Below are 15,684 nucleotides of genomic sequence, written 5' to 3' on the forward strand. Positions count from 1 at the left end.
CCTCAGCTACATGTTTTCTATAAATAATATGATTGAATAACTGTAACAAATTATTTCATCAGTCTAAAAGCAGATACCAATATATAACAACTAAGAAAGCCATTTACTCATTATCTGCACGTAATAAATACCTTTCCAAGTACATTTAACACTTAGGAAAATATAAAAATATAAAAATACAGATATTAACCCATAAATGTTTACGTGAACATATCTTAAAATTTACCTCTTAATTTCCCTTGAATGCACACAAAGTATCAGATGGGTTCTTATGATAATTACAGGACCTGCCTAACTTTGCACACAGAAACGCTTGTGTTATTTGGTACACTCCTATCCCACTGCCACCCAAACTCCGTCCCTGTTCAGGCTCTTCTACCAGTTCTGCAGACTCCAAACATTATGAATGCCCCTCCTGAAAGGGACCTCGATTCTCGACTTGGGGACCCTCCTCAGCTTTGGGAATATTCACAACAATCAAACTAACGTCATTCCCAACGTTAGGGCAACGTCGCGTGCGCCCGGAGAGAAAGGCTTCAGCAGAGCCTTCCCAGGGTTCCGGTCTGGCTCCCCTAATCGGGATTTCCAGGTTGCTCAGCCCTCCTCCTTGCACAAAGGAACAACCCCAAACCTGCCCAGGACGCAGGCGGCGTGGGCAGCCGCTCCCTCCCGGCAGGGAAAATGATTGCGGCACAATGGCCGGCACGGACAGCTTAGGGCAGCTGTGTCATATAAATTGTCAGCAATGACCATAAGCACTCAGAGAAACAATTTAATTCCTCACTCCCGCCATCATGGGCTGATATATTCTTTCAAGGTCATTACCCAAGGCTAGGAGGGTCGCATGATTAACGAGTGACATGTCCAATGAGGGCGGCTGTGCCTGAGCAGGCCTTGTATTAATTAGACAGAAGTGATGAAAAATAAACGGTGCCAAATTTGAACCTCGATGGCTGCTGCACCTCCCCAAACTCCAAAATCACCTTCCTGCTCCCTCCCCTTGGTAGCAAACTGCCGCTTCCTTACAGACATTCACAAGCAGGGCACACAAAAGATGCTGCTGTCCTTGTCTAACTCACTTGGGCTCTTGTCTTCAGTTTCCCTTGAGCCTTTGTTTTATGCTTTTCTTCCTCCTTGCCATAATTCATTGACGTACATCCCACGGAAGCACAAAAAGACGACTATTCACAATTAATGGTGCATCTCAAGAGCAAATTTGGGGGGGGGGGGGGAACCTCCCAAGCCCACAGGTTTGTGCCAGACACTCCGAGAGACCTAGAGCAAACACTGGAACATGCACTTGCCCATCACTGAAACCTTTAGCAATCTAATCCTGAAAATAAATAAATAAATAAATCCTTCATAAGAGTTTTGCAAGTTTAACATTTTTCTAAAAACTAAAAGCTGCTCTTTTGCCCTAGCTGCCAAATGGGCATTCCTGACCACATCTCTGGCCTCTCCACAAAAAAAAAAAAAAAGTGAACAACCCAACAATAAAAATCCCATCCATGAAACCTGGCTGATTTCCAGATACTTCTGTAAATCAGAAAGGATACGCAACCAGCCCCCAGAATGGACGATTATCACCTTTAAATAGCAAAGACAACCAGAAAAAGCCCTGGGGAACCCCACGCTGGAGCAGAGGAGGAACGCGAGGAGTTGTTCCCCCGAGGAGGATGCAGCGGTGTAAAGCGACGTGTGATGGTCTGACCGCAACCCCCGTTCCCTCTTCCCCCTGTGCCGCCCTGGGGGGAAGGAGGTCGAGATAATGCTAAGATCAGGAAGAGGAAGGGGTGGGGGGAAGTTATCTTGCACTTGTTCTCATTTTCCTGCTTTGGTTTTAATAAGAAGAAATAAATAGTTTTCCCCAGGTCAAGTCTGTTTTGCGCGTAACAGTAACTTCCATGATCTCTCCCCGTCCTTATCTCAAACCTCGAGCCTTTTAAAATATTTCCCCCCCATTCCCTCGGTGAGGGGGGGGGAGTGAGCAAGCGACTGCGTAGCTCGGTCCTGAGTGGGGTTGAACTACGACACCCTGTATTGCCACCCCAGCAAACCCTGAAAGTTCCAGTGTGCATTTTGCGAGCATTCTGAATGGCGAGCACATGCGCAAACGTGAGTTTGAGGCACGGTAACCAAACACAAATAATCTCTTCAAACAATTCCATTCAATGCTGTTCCTGCACCCACGATGTTCAGCATTAACAGTGACCCTCAGGTGGACACACCTTGGCACAGCTCTCACCAGCTCAGCTGGAGCAACTCAAAAGCCCTCTGCTACCCACGCCGCAGTGCTGGGGCAGAGCACTGCACGCAGCATCTTCTGCTGGGGCCAGCGAATGCACGGGGCGGCTCAGGATTGAACCGGAGATGGTTAATCCTGCCTGAGCGCACGCCTCGCGCCTAGGCCAGCGGTGCCTTTCAGGGTCCTCCTAGAAAGGGTCAGAGAAGTCCAGGAGCAACAGCTAATTACATCAGCTAGCGCAGCCCTTCATTAGGCAGTACGCTGCTGTCAACCAGTGAGTGTACAAGAACCCACCCCAAAAACAAATTGCTAACTTGCTACACAGCGCGTCTCTGCCGGCCAAACGCCACTGGAAGGAACCTCTCGGCACATGGTTTCCAGGTACGGCACCTGTGGGACTGGGTGGTTTGGGACGACTGCAGAGTGCCAGAGCAGACAGCGTTCATCCTCAGCCCAGCTGAGCCATCAGCTGTCATCCCCAGAGCACGCGGGGAAGTCCGAGCGCCCCAGGCTGTTCTGGTTTGGGGAAATTTCATTTTCTTTTTACGTAAAACAACAGCTGGCCATGTAAAGACCCTAGATCTTCTCCACCTGCCTGTGCTCCCAAGCCCTTTTTGAATGCCAGCTCTCCCTTAGCTCTGCCGGATGCTTACATCCCCCCGGCTGCAAGCACCAACGTGCGGCAGAGCCTCCACCCCCGTGGCTCGGGCCCTGGTGAAGGAGCATGCCATCCAAAATTCAAGAAGAACACATTCTACTGCTATGCAACCTTGCTTCTTGGCACTCATATGTTTTCTATAATAAAGGAAATAAAACCATTCTGGACATTTATCACGCCTCTCTCAGGTTTTCAGATCTTCCACAGACAAATATTACACCCTATTAGAGAAGGAGAAATAGCCAGCTGCGGGTTAACTGACTTGCAAGGATAAGCAAATAACCAACAATGCTAACGCCAGTACATTAGGGCCACACAGCTAACCAGCTATATAGCCTTTATATTTAAGAAATAACGGCCCCTCTGATGGCTGCAGCTGTGACCAGTCGCTTCGCCACGATGCCCCTCCGAGGAAACGCTGTAAATAGTGCAGCTACCCACGCAGCCCGCAATCCTCCCAATGCCGCTCCTTCGGTCAGCCGCCACATTTCATAATCCCGCTTATTCTCAGAGCAAACTAGATGAATGGCTGCCATGTGGCTTCCCTGGTGGGGTGTCCTGCCAGCTCCCCTCCCACCCACCATTTCACAGGGCTTCATTGCTCCTCAACCACGCACTCCTACTTCTGCACGTTTACAGTGCTCCCGCCTCTGCCGCTCTTGTTTGTGAGCGGTAACGGCTCCCGAGGACCCGCGGGAAGGGCAGACGCTCTGAGGCAGCAATCCACCCTCTGATTAACGCCCCCACGACACGCGGCGCTGTACACACCGGCCTCCATTGGTCTGGGGATGTCACGCCTGCCGTGCTGAACGGATTTGATGCTATTGAACCAAGAGAGATGCACTGTCAGCAGAGATGCAGCTCGGGACTGTCTATACTTAGTATTTGGAGAAAAAGTCTTGGGACGCCACCTGCATCTCAGATTTCTCCACAAAAACCCAGAAAAGAGGCTGCTCACTCGAGACCACAGCACATTAAACTACGCTCGGCTTATCTGGTCAAACAAAAAGAGGGACAACTGCTTAATTTTCACCATATTCAGGGGCTGCTAACAGGTCCATCCGACGTTCATGAGCTACTGTAAAAATACTTTAAACAAAGACAACAAACCCAGGATCTGCCTGAGGACCTAACTTTCCAAGATTCTCAGCGCTCATAGCTCCAAGTGACCTAAATGCAGGCACCTCAGCACTTTTGCAAAATTACATTCAAGCGTTCTCGATATTCAGCTCTTTGCTCAGCCCACAACATCGCGACGCCTTCCAGCCGCTCAGGTGAGTTACCAGAAACCACAGCACCCCCCTGTATTTTCCCTCACAACGTTTACTAGCAGCATCGTCTTTTCAGTCACAGCCCAATTCCTGGTGACGCGAACCAGCCACCTACCTCACAGCAGCACTCGGGAGCGCAGGGGCGCGCAGCCGAAGCGCCCCCGGTGCCGCCCGGAGCGCCGGGCCCTGCAGAGCGGAGGGGCCGCCCCGCCGGCTCTCAGGCCGTGCCAGGCCGTGCCAGGCCGCGGCACCTCCGCGGGCCGCTCCGCCGGCCGGCAGCGCTGCCTGGTGAGGGGGCAGCCAGCCCGCAGCGCAGGTGAGCTCTCAGGAGCAATCACCAGCAATTACCCAGCCTTATTAACCCTCTGCAGCCCGGCTTGCTATTTGTTTTCAGAACCTCCATTTTCTACTTTCAATACATTATGACAAAAAGTAATCATAAAGTTAAACCTAAGCAGCAGCTTTTTTAGGGTGCCACTGGCATAACTGCACTCATTAACTTTGCTTTATTCTCATTATACAGACTAATAAAGGAAAGCAGAAAAAAACCGAAAGTCTTCGCCCTAACTGCAAACTTTTCACCCATTTCCTGCTGCTTATAATCTACCACGAAGGGTTCCAACACGATTTTAAATTTCCCCTGGAACGTCTGTTGGACAGTTAAACAGAAAAGCACCAAAACCTGGAAGATGGAATTGAGCCAAACAGCCAAATACTAGTGGCTGGGATGTTAATTAGACTCAAAAAAAAATATTTTTTAATGCAAACCAAAGTTTCAACTTATTTTCTAGCAACATAATTCAGAATTATTGTCTTCTTCCTTCTGGAAAAAAAAAAAAAAAACAGTAACAAGAAATTTAAAAATTTAGCACAAAAGGAAGGTTTGTCAGAAGGGGGGAGTAGGTTACAACAGCCCTACCAGCATCTTCTCACCAGCCAAGAATTCTGTGCCATCATTTCCCCCGGATTTGTCCCTGCTAATTCCCTCCACTGATACTTCCAGGCTGATGCAGGCTCAGGGACTGTTTTCCAGGTTCCCTCATCGTAATCCTCATGCTGTCAGCCCACAGCAACAGTTGAGTCTCTGGCCTCCCAGATAACCTGCAAACCAAAGCAAGGTACGCTTGGCCCAGCGCAGCTGCTGCAGCCGCCGCGTGATTGCGCAGCACAGCCGCAGCACCTGCAACCGGGTGGCACCAGACGAGCAGCTGTGGGATTTTAGGAAGAGGGGTGACACTGGAGGATATGGGAGGGTGCCAGGCTCCCGGGGCACCTCTGGAACAAGAGAAGGAACAAAGGTGGAAACCAGCCAGTGTTACTGTAAGCGAATATCATAGACAGTGTAATACCAGGAGAGATAAACACATGTACAGGGGCATGTACGCAGGGGCCGGGGTTGAAATATGTCCCAAGAGCGCTTCTGGCAAGCCTGTGCAACAAGAAAGTGTGCACCCATCTTCAGAAACGTGTATGTTGTCAGCACGTGTGGCTGGGTGTGCACGGACAGGCCTGAGCTGGAAGGTCTATTTTAACCATAAACAACTACTACTATCTACTGGTAAATAAATAAAATACAGAATCTATCACACATAATAATTACTCAGAGTATGTATCAGGAATAAATAATAACTATCAATAAAGCCATTTTATTACAAAACTAAAATCTGTGAGCTTTTCCCACTCCCCCCTTTTCCCACACCTGCGGCCTCCAGCTCTGCACTGCCGCTCATCACCTAAGGCAAACGCGCTCTCCCGTTCCCTCTCTGCTTCTTTAAACCTCCTAACCACAAGGCAGCACGCGAGCAATGCCATAGGTCACCGTATCAAAAGCAGGAGCTTTCACAGGTGTCCTCCACAACACAGGCAGTGAAAGGCGGCCGCGGCAGAAGCAGAACCGCTGACCTTGTTTGATGCTGCGCAGTAAAGGGAGGCAGGCCCCGCCACGAGGAGCGAGGTGCACCACGAAACAGGCCGGGCTGTTCTGCTTTCTGAAGCTAAACCTTTCAAAAGTCATTTCAGCAGTTAATACACGCAAAAAAAAAAAGATGTGGCTACCAACAACATGAAAGTTGGCCAGGCGAGATTCTTCTTAGCAACACTGGTGATCGCCAACCCCACTCATGACCCACGTTCCTCCGTGAAGCAGAGCAGGCGCTGCCAACGCGCGCACGAACGCCAGCCCTTCACCAGGCAGCCCGGCTGCTGGGACGCGTGCAGGCGACCGAGTGTCGCCAGGGCAGCAGCTCCAGCACACGGGGACACCTCGTGCGAAGGCCGCCTCACGCCAAGGCGGGTGTGCACGCACGCACATGCCTGTACACAGCGCGCACATGCTCATGCTCCCCACATGGCAACCCAGACCCCTTTGCAGACAAACAACAGCCAAAATACTCACTACCCACTGGGCAGGGCAGCCATCACTGATTTAACGGGTAGTGGTGATTTTGGCAGTGTGAAGGCACACTCTGGCCCTTCATGATGGTGTTTTTCTCTTCCCCAAGAGTGACCACTAGGAATTTTCCTTTTAAAACCCTTGGTATTTCCTTTAAGAAGCAATTTTGGTTTACCCAGAAACATTAAAACTTTTCCATTGTCTCATTCTCCAGTCCTGTATTTCTGTGGTTACTGTCCCTGTGAAAATGGATATCATGTATGAATGCGACATTAGCCCTAAACCCTCGTTACGATACGGCATTTTATGACGAGCAAATACGACATTTTGTGACTTTGAGCTAGCAATACTGTTTGATACTTCTGTATTCTGAAATTGCTGCAGTTTTGGCCCTTCCTAGAAAGACTCCTCTTCACATCCATTACTTGCACCGCCTTGGAAATGCAGTGGGAAGAACCAGGGTTAAATCCCATTTGGTTTAGGGAGCTGCACTCATGAGTAACGAGGGGGTGGCACAGAGACGTCTGTCGCAGAGCTCAGCCTCGCACAGACCGCTGGTAACCGCAGGACAGGCTGCTGAGGAAAGTCCGGGAGGCTCTTCCCGACTCTTGTTCTCTCTCCTAACCAAAGACTCATCATTGCTTTATTTTCCAGTACAATTTCTACCATCCTCAGGGAGGCCGTATTTCCCTGAGGCCATTTTTCCCTCTCTGCCACCCAATCCTTAAATAAGGCTGCAAAGCAAGCTCTTCAGCACTGCGCCTGTCCTGCTGAAACGTTGCTGTCAGACCTAGCCCTGTTCTTCCAGAATTGCTCTCCCCAAACACTGTGATCCGCTGGGATCTAGAATGAGTTCTGGTGAGGGCAGAGCAGTTGCCCTGTACTCCTTGGAAGACCGACATCTGCTACGTAACATGTGTACTGCGTGTGGGTGCACACACATGGCCCCTGGATGCGACGCAGGGACCACACGCTTGCTGTGCAGTCGCCACACAGACTGCAAACAGGCAGAGCTCACAAGCACGGAGCAATCCCGCGCACATGCTATTTCTGTGTCTGAACGCATCAGAACTGGGTTGGATTCATTTACCAGTGCCTGCGTATGGAAGATCTGCAGATGCATTCTCTGCAAGCAAAGATGGGATCACCGTTTGAATGGAGGCTTTTCAGCATCAGCATCGTCACAAGCAATATTCTCTGGCGTGACACGAAAGCAAAGGCCAACGGGAATTAGAGATGCCACAAAGGAGATTCCTCCCCTCCCATTCCAGTCCTTCCCTCCCAGTAACATCTAGTTCCTGCGCATTTAGGAAGGGTGGAAATATCACAGTCCATGTGCAAAGCTGACTCTCGGGCTGTTCCCAATGTGTCCCCCTGCACTGGAGGAGTATTTACATTACACCTGTTTAAGTGCGTGCGAGTTTATGTGTTAACGCCTGCTCACACACAGGATACAACGCACGCAGCACAGTTAGCCAAATACACGTACACACAGACAGAATCCTGGTTACTCGGCAGACCACATAAAGGCTAGGAAATGAAAAATGCACTCACGCCCTCTGACACCCTGGCCGAGAGCTCTCGTGGTGGGGACTGAAGGCTGGCTTCTGGCTCCCTCCCTCTCCCTCTCTGTCAGAGACACTCTGAGCGCAGGCACTACTCACAGCCTGGCTGTGCGAGCCACATGCAGGACCTGCAACACGCCTCCCTCTCCCCCGGCTCCAAACCTCCCCCCAGCCCTTCCCTCTTGTTCTCATCTTCAGTGGTTATTTCAGCTTAACGCAGTGACATCACAGCTCGCTTCGTGAGATAAAGCCCTCGCCGTGAATACCGCATACGGCTCCGCTGATCGCTTCCCAACGACGGATTCAGTGAGGGCTGGTGTCCAGTGCCCCCCACCACAGCGGGAGATGCTGTGCTCTGCTGTCACCGGGCGTCTGCACAGCCTGCTGCAGCGCGCGGGGGGCGGCGCAGGGCCCTACTCTGAAAATCGGGAGGGAGACCTGCCAGAGACACTTCTAGTAAGGTCACCCATTTCTGGATAGCAGCTGAGAACGGCTGGACACCTGTCTGTTGGCATTGCTCAAATTTGGTGGGGTTTGTACGCGGAGGCGGCAAGGAGACGGGTCTTAGCTGAGGAGAGAGATGGAGCGCTGGAAGACATCTCACTTCTCAGCATCACTGAGCAGCCAAAACCCTGCTTCGCAGTAAAATGAAAATACTCTCTGAATTTTTAAAGTTGCCCAAGAAGCTCTCCACAACTTTTCATTTCTCTCTTATTCCTCCACCCTTTTATACCAGATTGCAATAGCCTCAACAGTTTTCATTATTTTGTCCTGTGTTCTTCTAAAATGGGAAACAAAGAAATAGCACGCGGTATTACAAAAACTTAACAACGGATCAGATAAGAAACGCAGTAGGAGAAAATAATGCAGTCAAATAAGCCTTCCATTATTAACAACAGTGCCCTGAGGTCCACGGGCATGGTCCCAAAACCTAAATTATCTCAAATCATGAGGTTACCAATAAAGACAGCTTGGGACAGCAGAAGGGGTCTGTGATTTCAAGGGGTTTGTAGACCACATATATATGATTAACATTTCTGTGCTAAGGTTTATTACTTCATTATAATATTTTCTATCACAAATGAATAGGTAGAACACCTGGCTATTAAATATAAACCTATCCCTCAGGATGATCAAATTATCACTTGAATTTAAAATCTTTCTGAATTTTTAATAATGCATAACAAATAAGATTATTTATGCACTGTCTTAGCTCTGCTTGCAGGGCCCGCAATTCCGTACAGCCTCCTCTCCCGAAACGCAGGCTCTGCAGGAGAGTTCACCCACCGCTCCCCCTCGCCGCTCCTCCTCCTCCGGCTCTGCCCGGGATCCCCGCATTTCGGCGGGGTGGGCACTGTCCGGCCCCGGCTGCTCCGTTTCGGAGCGCGGGGTAACGAGCACCACGCAGGAGCGTCAGCCGCGTGTGAGGCAGCTGAGGAATCAGGGGCTGCCTGATGGGAAAGTCAAGTGGAGGCCTGGCTGTCTGAAACCTCTTCAATAGATCTGTAGTCTGGACTTGAACCCTGCCCTCTCACCTCCGGGTCCCATATTTCTTCCCCCCGCCCCTCGGCGTCTCCACTGGCGCGAAGGGCCCCGAGTGACCCCCGGCCACCCGCCCGCTCCGCAGCGAGGGGCGGGGGGGGAAGGCGAGCGGGGGGAGCAGGGCCCCCACCTCCTCACAGGTAATTAAAGGGACTGTTTTCAAGGTTGCATGGGCAAAAGACAATTCGGCCTAATGAAGCATCGATCGGGCGGCACGCGGGTAGACAGGAGCTGACATTCACTCAGAGGCACCTCCAGCCGACGGGAACGCTGCGTTGGGAGCCGGCTCCCTCCTCGGCATTGCCGCTGACCTGCCTTGCCAGAGACACAGTTTGCTTTACACGGGTATTCGTTCCCTAATTACCCAAACTTGTATGCTGAGTAGTGCAAAATTATTAATTACAGAGGCAAATTATTTTTGCGGTGGGGTGGGTTTTTTGTTTGTTTTTCCTTCTTGGGATAAATGTTCTTCGCCGTTCACATTATAACCCCGTCAATCAGCGCTGACGGTGCTGAATGCATGAGGTCAGTTATGGAGATGCAGGAAATTACGGGGGATTGGCAGGGACGTTTTTGTCAATTTGTAAGCAAAACCCTGTGTTATTGCCAGGTTTTCATCTTTTCATCACTGTCAGCCTGTGCCGGCACAAGATATCTAACAGCAAAATCGTCTCAGAGGCTGTTGGAAAATTAACGGGGGAAGATTAAAAATATATTTAAAATACTTTCATGTAAAATAGCAATAGCAAACAGGTACTTACATGAAAAAAATTAAGCCAATTAAGCCCCCTGGAAGTGCTGACATGGAAAGCTCGCTGATTACCCTAACCAGGCATTTGCTCTCCCGCTCGGAAGCCGAGCGGCTCGACAGCGTTGCGCTCCCTGGGCTCCCAAAACCTGCCCTCGCCTCACCCAGCCTCTTTCTTCTGTCCCAAATGTTTGCATTTGTAGGACGTCTGAATGGTAATAAAAGGGCCAGGAAATGATAGTTGTGCCAAGTAAATTGGGGTGAATGCTGGGGGAGGGGAGGACGGATCGATTGTGAAACAACTTGCGCATTATCCGGGAAGGATTTGCTCACGGTCCTGCGCTGCTCCGTGTTACGAGAGGCCCCGCACTCAACAATAGCGTGTCCCCTTGGAGCAGGAAACACAAAGGGAATTTGCTCTGATTCAATCCACACAGTGAGGCCCCTCTGGGGCTAAAGAGGGTCACTTTTACCCTGGCTAAAAATAAAGAAAAAAAATTTTTTTCCCCTCTAACACACACACACATGCACGCACGCACACACATGATCTCGTTGGAGAAAGCAGCCTGCCTCCACTCGATGAGATGCTTAAAAATCACGAGCCTTCTCTCTCAGTTTTTTTTCCATTTAGACTTCAGAATTTATCAGAATTTACTTGAAAAAAAAAATAAATAAGTAGAACGTGATCAAAGAAGGGTAAAACAGCCTCTTCCTTTTATTGCATTTCCTTGTATAACAAGCGCCTTTACGAGGGACGGCTGCAACACTGGCCCCAGTGACAAAGGAGGTGTCACTGTTGGGGCACAGCACTGTAAACTGAATTTTAAAAGACACGCAAGAGCCCAGGTATCAGGGTGCTGTTGTACTCAGATATATTTGTTTTCTAATACTCTGTCTTTTTTGTTCAAAACGGCAGTTAGCGTTCCTCTTCTAATCCCAAATTCTTTCATCGAGAACAGGTCAGTACAGAAAGGCATTAATTGTGTGCAACACCTGCTCAAATTAAAAAAAAAAAAAAAAAAAAAAAGAAGTTTTTCCTCAAAATGGCTAAAATGTAGCTCAGCAGATTCTATCTGCATTAATTTGGCTGAACAACAAGATATTGCTGGGGACAAACTCTGAATAAAGCGGTCCCGAGTTCCCAGAATTGGCACAGCTCAGCCTAAACAATGGCTGCTTCCTATTCACCTTAACCCAGCTTTTCAAAAGAACATCCCCAGAAACACAAAGCATCAGCGGGAAATGGCAATTTTATGAATCCTAATCAATCAAAGGGCTTATTAACTCAATGTGAAGCCAGATTAAAATCTTTAATTATAAATCGTGCTAAAAGGAAAAACAAAATGTACTTATGGTACATTGAAAATTCCGGATATTAACATAGTTGCCATTATCTCTCTCAATATTAAATTTCCCCTCCCTGCCCTGCAACATGCTCACCTTTTTCTGTTCCTAAAGAACAGAACTGGAGAGCAAACTCATTTCTCTCCTTCCCAGCCTTATTAAAACGGTGCTCTCTCCCCGCGCACCCAGGTTTGCCGGGAGCGGGCTGGGGCGCGGGAAGCCCTCCTCCAGCCGCGCGGGCCCGCGGTTGTTTATTAAGTAGGCCGGGTCGGAGTCACAGATATATTTTTTTTTGGGGGGGGCCACAATCAAATGCGAAGCATTTCTGCTAATGAAAGCGGCGTGCGTGTCTGTGCAGGCGGGGTGATTGGCAGGGCTGCAGATTGCAGCCACGGGAAGGGCCCTGCCGCAAGCGCCCGTGTGCGGGGCGAGGGGCGCGTTTTTATCAGGCAGACATTTGGGAAATGACCACGGCAAATGTAATCACAGTTGGACGGGAGGGTGGGGGAGGGAGAGCGCAGAAGGAGATCCGCATGTTTTATTTATTTGTTCAAAGTCACGGTCATCCCATTGTGCGTCCCTCTCCGCGCCTGTCACCTCCGGCCCCCGGCCCACCCCCTGCCCCAGCCCCGCGGCCAGCACCTGGGGCGGAACGCAGCTCGGGTCCCTCGGAAACGCGCCTAACTTCTCCCCAGCACAGCGCCTGGCCAGAAATGGGTTTGTTTCTGTTGGACCATCAGCATTGCCACAGCCGGCTCTAACTACGTCGTAAGAGACGCTCCCTGCGCAGTCGCCGCGCTGCCGCTTCAGCAGGTTGCGGGCCACGCGGCCCTGGCCCCACACGCCTTTCCCCCCGTGGTACATCGGGTTCGCATTTGAAATTAAAGATTTTTAATTTTTTTGGCACAAAATTAATTCTTCAAGGGAGAGTGAAATTTCCTTTGGTAAAAGATACCACAGGACATGCTCAGATTGTGATTCTAGGCTGCTTCATTTTTAATGCAGAATTCCTATTTTCCTTTCTACTCCTTTTCTCATAATGCATGGCTTCCCTGGGATTTATTTCTTCAGCACTCCCACAATGAAGAGCACCTTTTCTGAACTGGGATTTTGCAGATTTGCTGTTAGTTTTGCAACCACAATTGAAACCTGTGTTTCCTTTCTGTAAAACTTACAGAAAACGCAGCTGGTTAATTTGAAATATAGCTTTAATTTAAAAAATGGAAACTTAATTTTATATTTTACAAACGACTAGCTGGCTCCAAACCACTGACAGAAGCAAATGTCACACCTTAGGGAAGGGAATCGCCTGCTCTGCTCCCTAACTGCCGCCTGACAGTTCCGCGCTCCCTCCTGGATTTCCGCTGCCGACCACGGAACGCCAGCGATTCCCTGCCCGGCCGCTCCAGACCCGCTCTGGAGGGGCAGGGGCTGCGCCGCCAGCGCTCACCAAGGGCCTCGCGCTCCTCGGGCAGGGGAAATCGTTCGCAATACTGCTTTTCAAACCACCAACAGCACCTGTCTGTAGATCGTGCCCAGTAACGCACAAATGGAAGGGCTTGGGAACACAGAAAAGATAATTTAAACATATAATTCATCTGGTGCGGAGCCTCTCTCTGCCGAGCGTGCATTTCTCAGTTTGGGGGTTTTTCCCCACAAATACACCCTTGCACATCTGTTTCCGAACCTCATATTTATGCTATATGCTGTATACACAGAATATGGAGGACCAGATGATTTTTTGCAGATAAATACTACATACGCTTCTAGGCTGAAAACACTAACGCACAAACATTTATAGAATTCCTTCCAAACCGTAAATGCCGCGCAGCAGCGATGTTCCTTTGAAGATGATCATTAGACCTAATAAACAGGATACTGGAGGCACAGATCTTGTCCTCTTCAGCTCCTGCCACTGCCTTTCAGTAAATTCAGAAAAGATCCTTTGTGCCTAACTCGGTTTTCATTTCATTGCTTTTAAATTTGTTCAGCTTGACTTTTGACACTTTAGAGGCTTAGCCTTTTTAAAGCACAATAATATAATAAATATTTGTGTTGCCAAAGAGAAAGTGAATCTGTTGTTAGTGTTATATAAAGCAGGATCTCTTTTTCATTCGTTTGTTATAAATAATTCACACAACTATGTGCGTTTTATAAACATAATCTTTAGGAAACCGATACTATCAAACATGTTCGAGGCAGCACTCAGAAATATATACATATGCACAAAGTATTTACTGCACTGTATTTGAAACTGTAAACAAAAAAATTGTTAATGAAAGCAGAAAAATAAAGATATGTTATGTAAATAATTACATTAATACGAAGTGTTTTCAGACTTATTTATACAAATTAGTCATCTGAATGACAAAAAGCTTTGACAAACTACAAACACCTATCAAAAATCATATTATTTGGCTCATTTTGCCTTGCAATTTCCATCTTTAGCTTGCCTTGGAGAAAGAAGACAGATTGAGAAACACCCCTGCTATCTGTCAATAGAGCAGGAACAAGCTTAGTCAAATGCATTTTTCTTTACTTATATGCTAAAAAGAGTTTTCATGTTTTTTCTATAAAATATCTGAAGAATTTTTTTTTAAAGTTTAAAAATGAAACAAGATAAATCTATTTTAATCTAAAATATTCATGTGCAGCAAGGTTGGTCCAATTAGGAAAAAAATTGTATTTCCAAGTAGCAGTTTAATCTGCAGAAAATATATTTTTATTTTTCAACAGAAAACACTAAAATCATTCAGCATCATTCAGAAACGATATATTTAAGACGCATATGAAAAACCCTGCGCAGGAACTACCTGAAGCTCCACGTGTGCATTTTTGTACCTTTCACTATTGATCTAATCTTAGGATGGTAAGTATTCCCATTTTTTTTACTGCTAATTAAATGATATTTTCTTGCATTGCTAGAAACTGCAATTTGGAAAAACTTCACATTATTTATAAATTCAAACCACAAAATTTCAACCAAACCAGTTTTACTATTTCAAATGCTCTTTTAAGTGTTTGGGACTGCCTCGCTGCTCAGCTTTGCAGTCCCGCAGCGACTGCACGAATTCCATTATTCCCATAACAACACAACCCCATTTCTATTAACAGATGCTCCTATGCGCAGTAGCATGGCTGGAGATAAAAAGGCGCCACGGCGTAAGGAGTTCCAAATCATTTAATCTGGATTAATCTCGCTCTGCCTTCGCCCCACGAACCCGGCTCTTCAGGAGCGCGGTGGGCCAGGAGCGGCGTGCGAGGGCTCTCCAGGTGCCCAATTAGACCGGTCTCTGGCCCCTGGCCCAGTGCGGTCCCCAGGCTGGGGCAAACCCATTTATCTCCATCATTCCCAGGGCGGGCAGGCGGGGGGAGGCCCTCATCTCGCCTGTTGTCAGCGGGCATTGATCAGCCCTTCCTGGCTGGTGGCGGAGGTGAGGGCAGCTCCCCCAGGAGCCCTTCGGGGCCGGGCCGTGTCGGGAAGCTGTATTGAGTCATGATCCGAATGACTGCTCATTGAGGGAAACGGGTATTGGCGTCCCCATCAGCCGGAGCCACCCTGGGTAACGCTTAAACAAGTCCACTCTGTTAATGTCAGGCCACGGGGGACACGTTTAGCCTCTCTGCTGACCATTAGGCCCTTTGATGGAGTGGACAATAAACTTGACAGGACAGGCCGGACATCGCTCTGGAGCGTGCCTGCGCCGGCAGCGTGCCGTGGCCTGCCCACGGCCTGCCCGCGTGGCCGGCTCGCCTCCGGGCGTACAGCGAGAGAAACCAGGGCACCGGAGCCACCCCAGTCACCCGCAGGGGGAAGGGGTTCCCAAAACCACCTCCGCCAATGACCCAAACCCAGGACGGCAAAGGGAAATTCTGCACTTTTCTGGTTTCGCTTTCATTTCTCTCTTCCAAGTGTCCT

The sequence above is a fragment of the Chlamydotis macqueenii genome, chromosome 13, assembly GCF_036417535.1.
Source record: "Chlamydotis macqueenii isolate bChlMac1 chromosome 13, bChlMac1.mat, whole genome shotgun sequence".
Classification (NCBI taxonomy): domain Eukaryota; kingdom Metazoa; phylum Chordata; class Aves; order Otidiformes; family Otididae; genus Chlamydotis; species Chlamydotis macqueenii.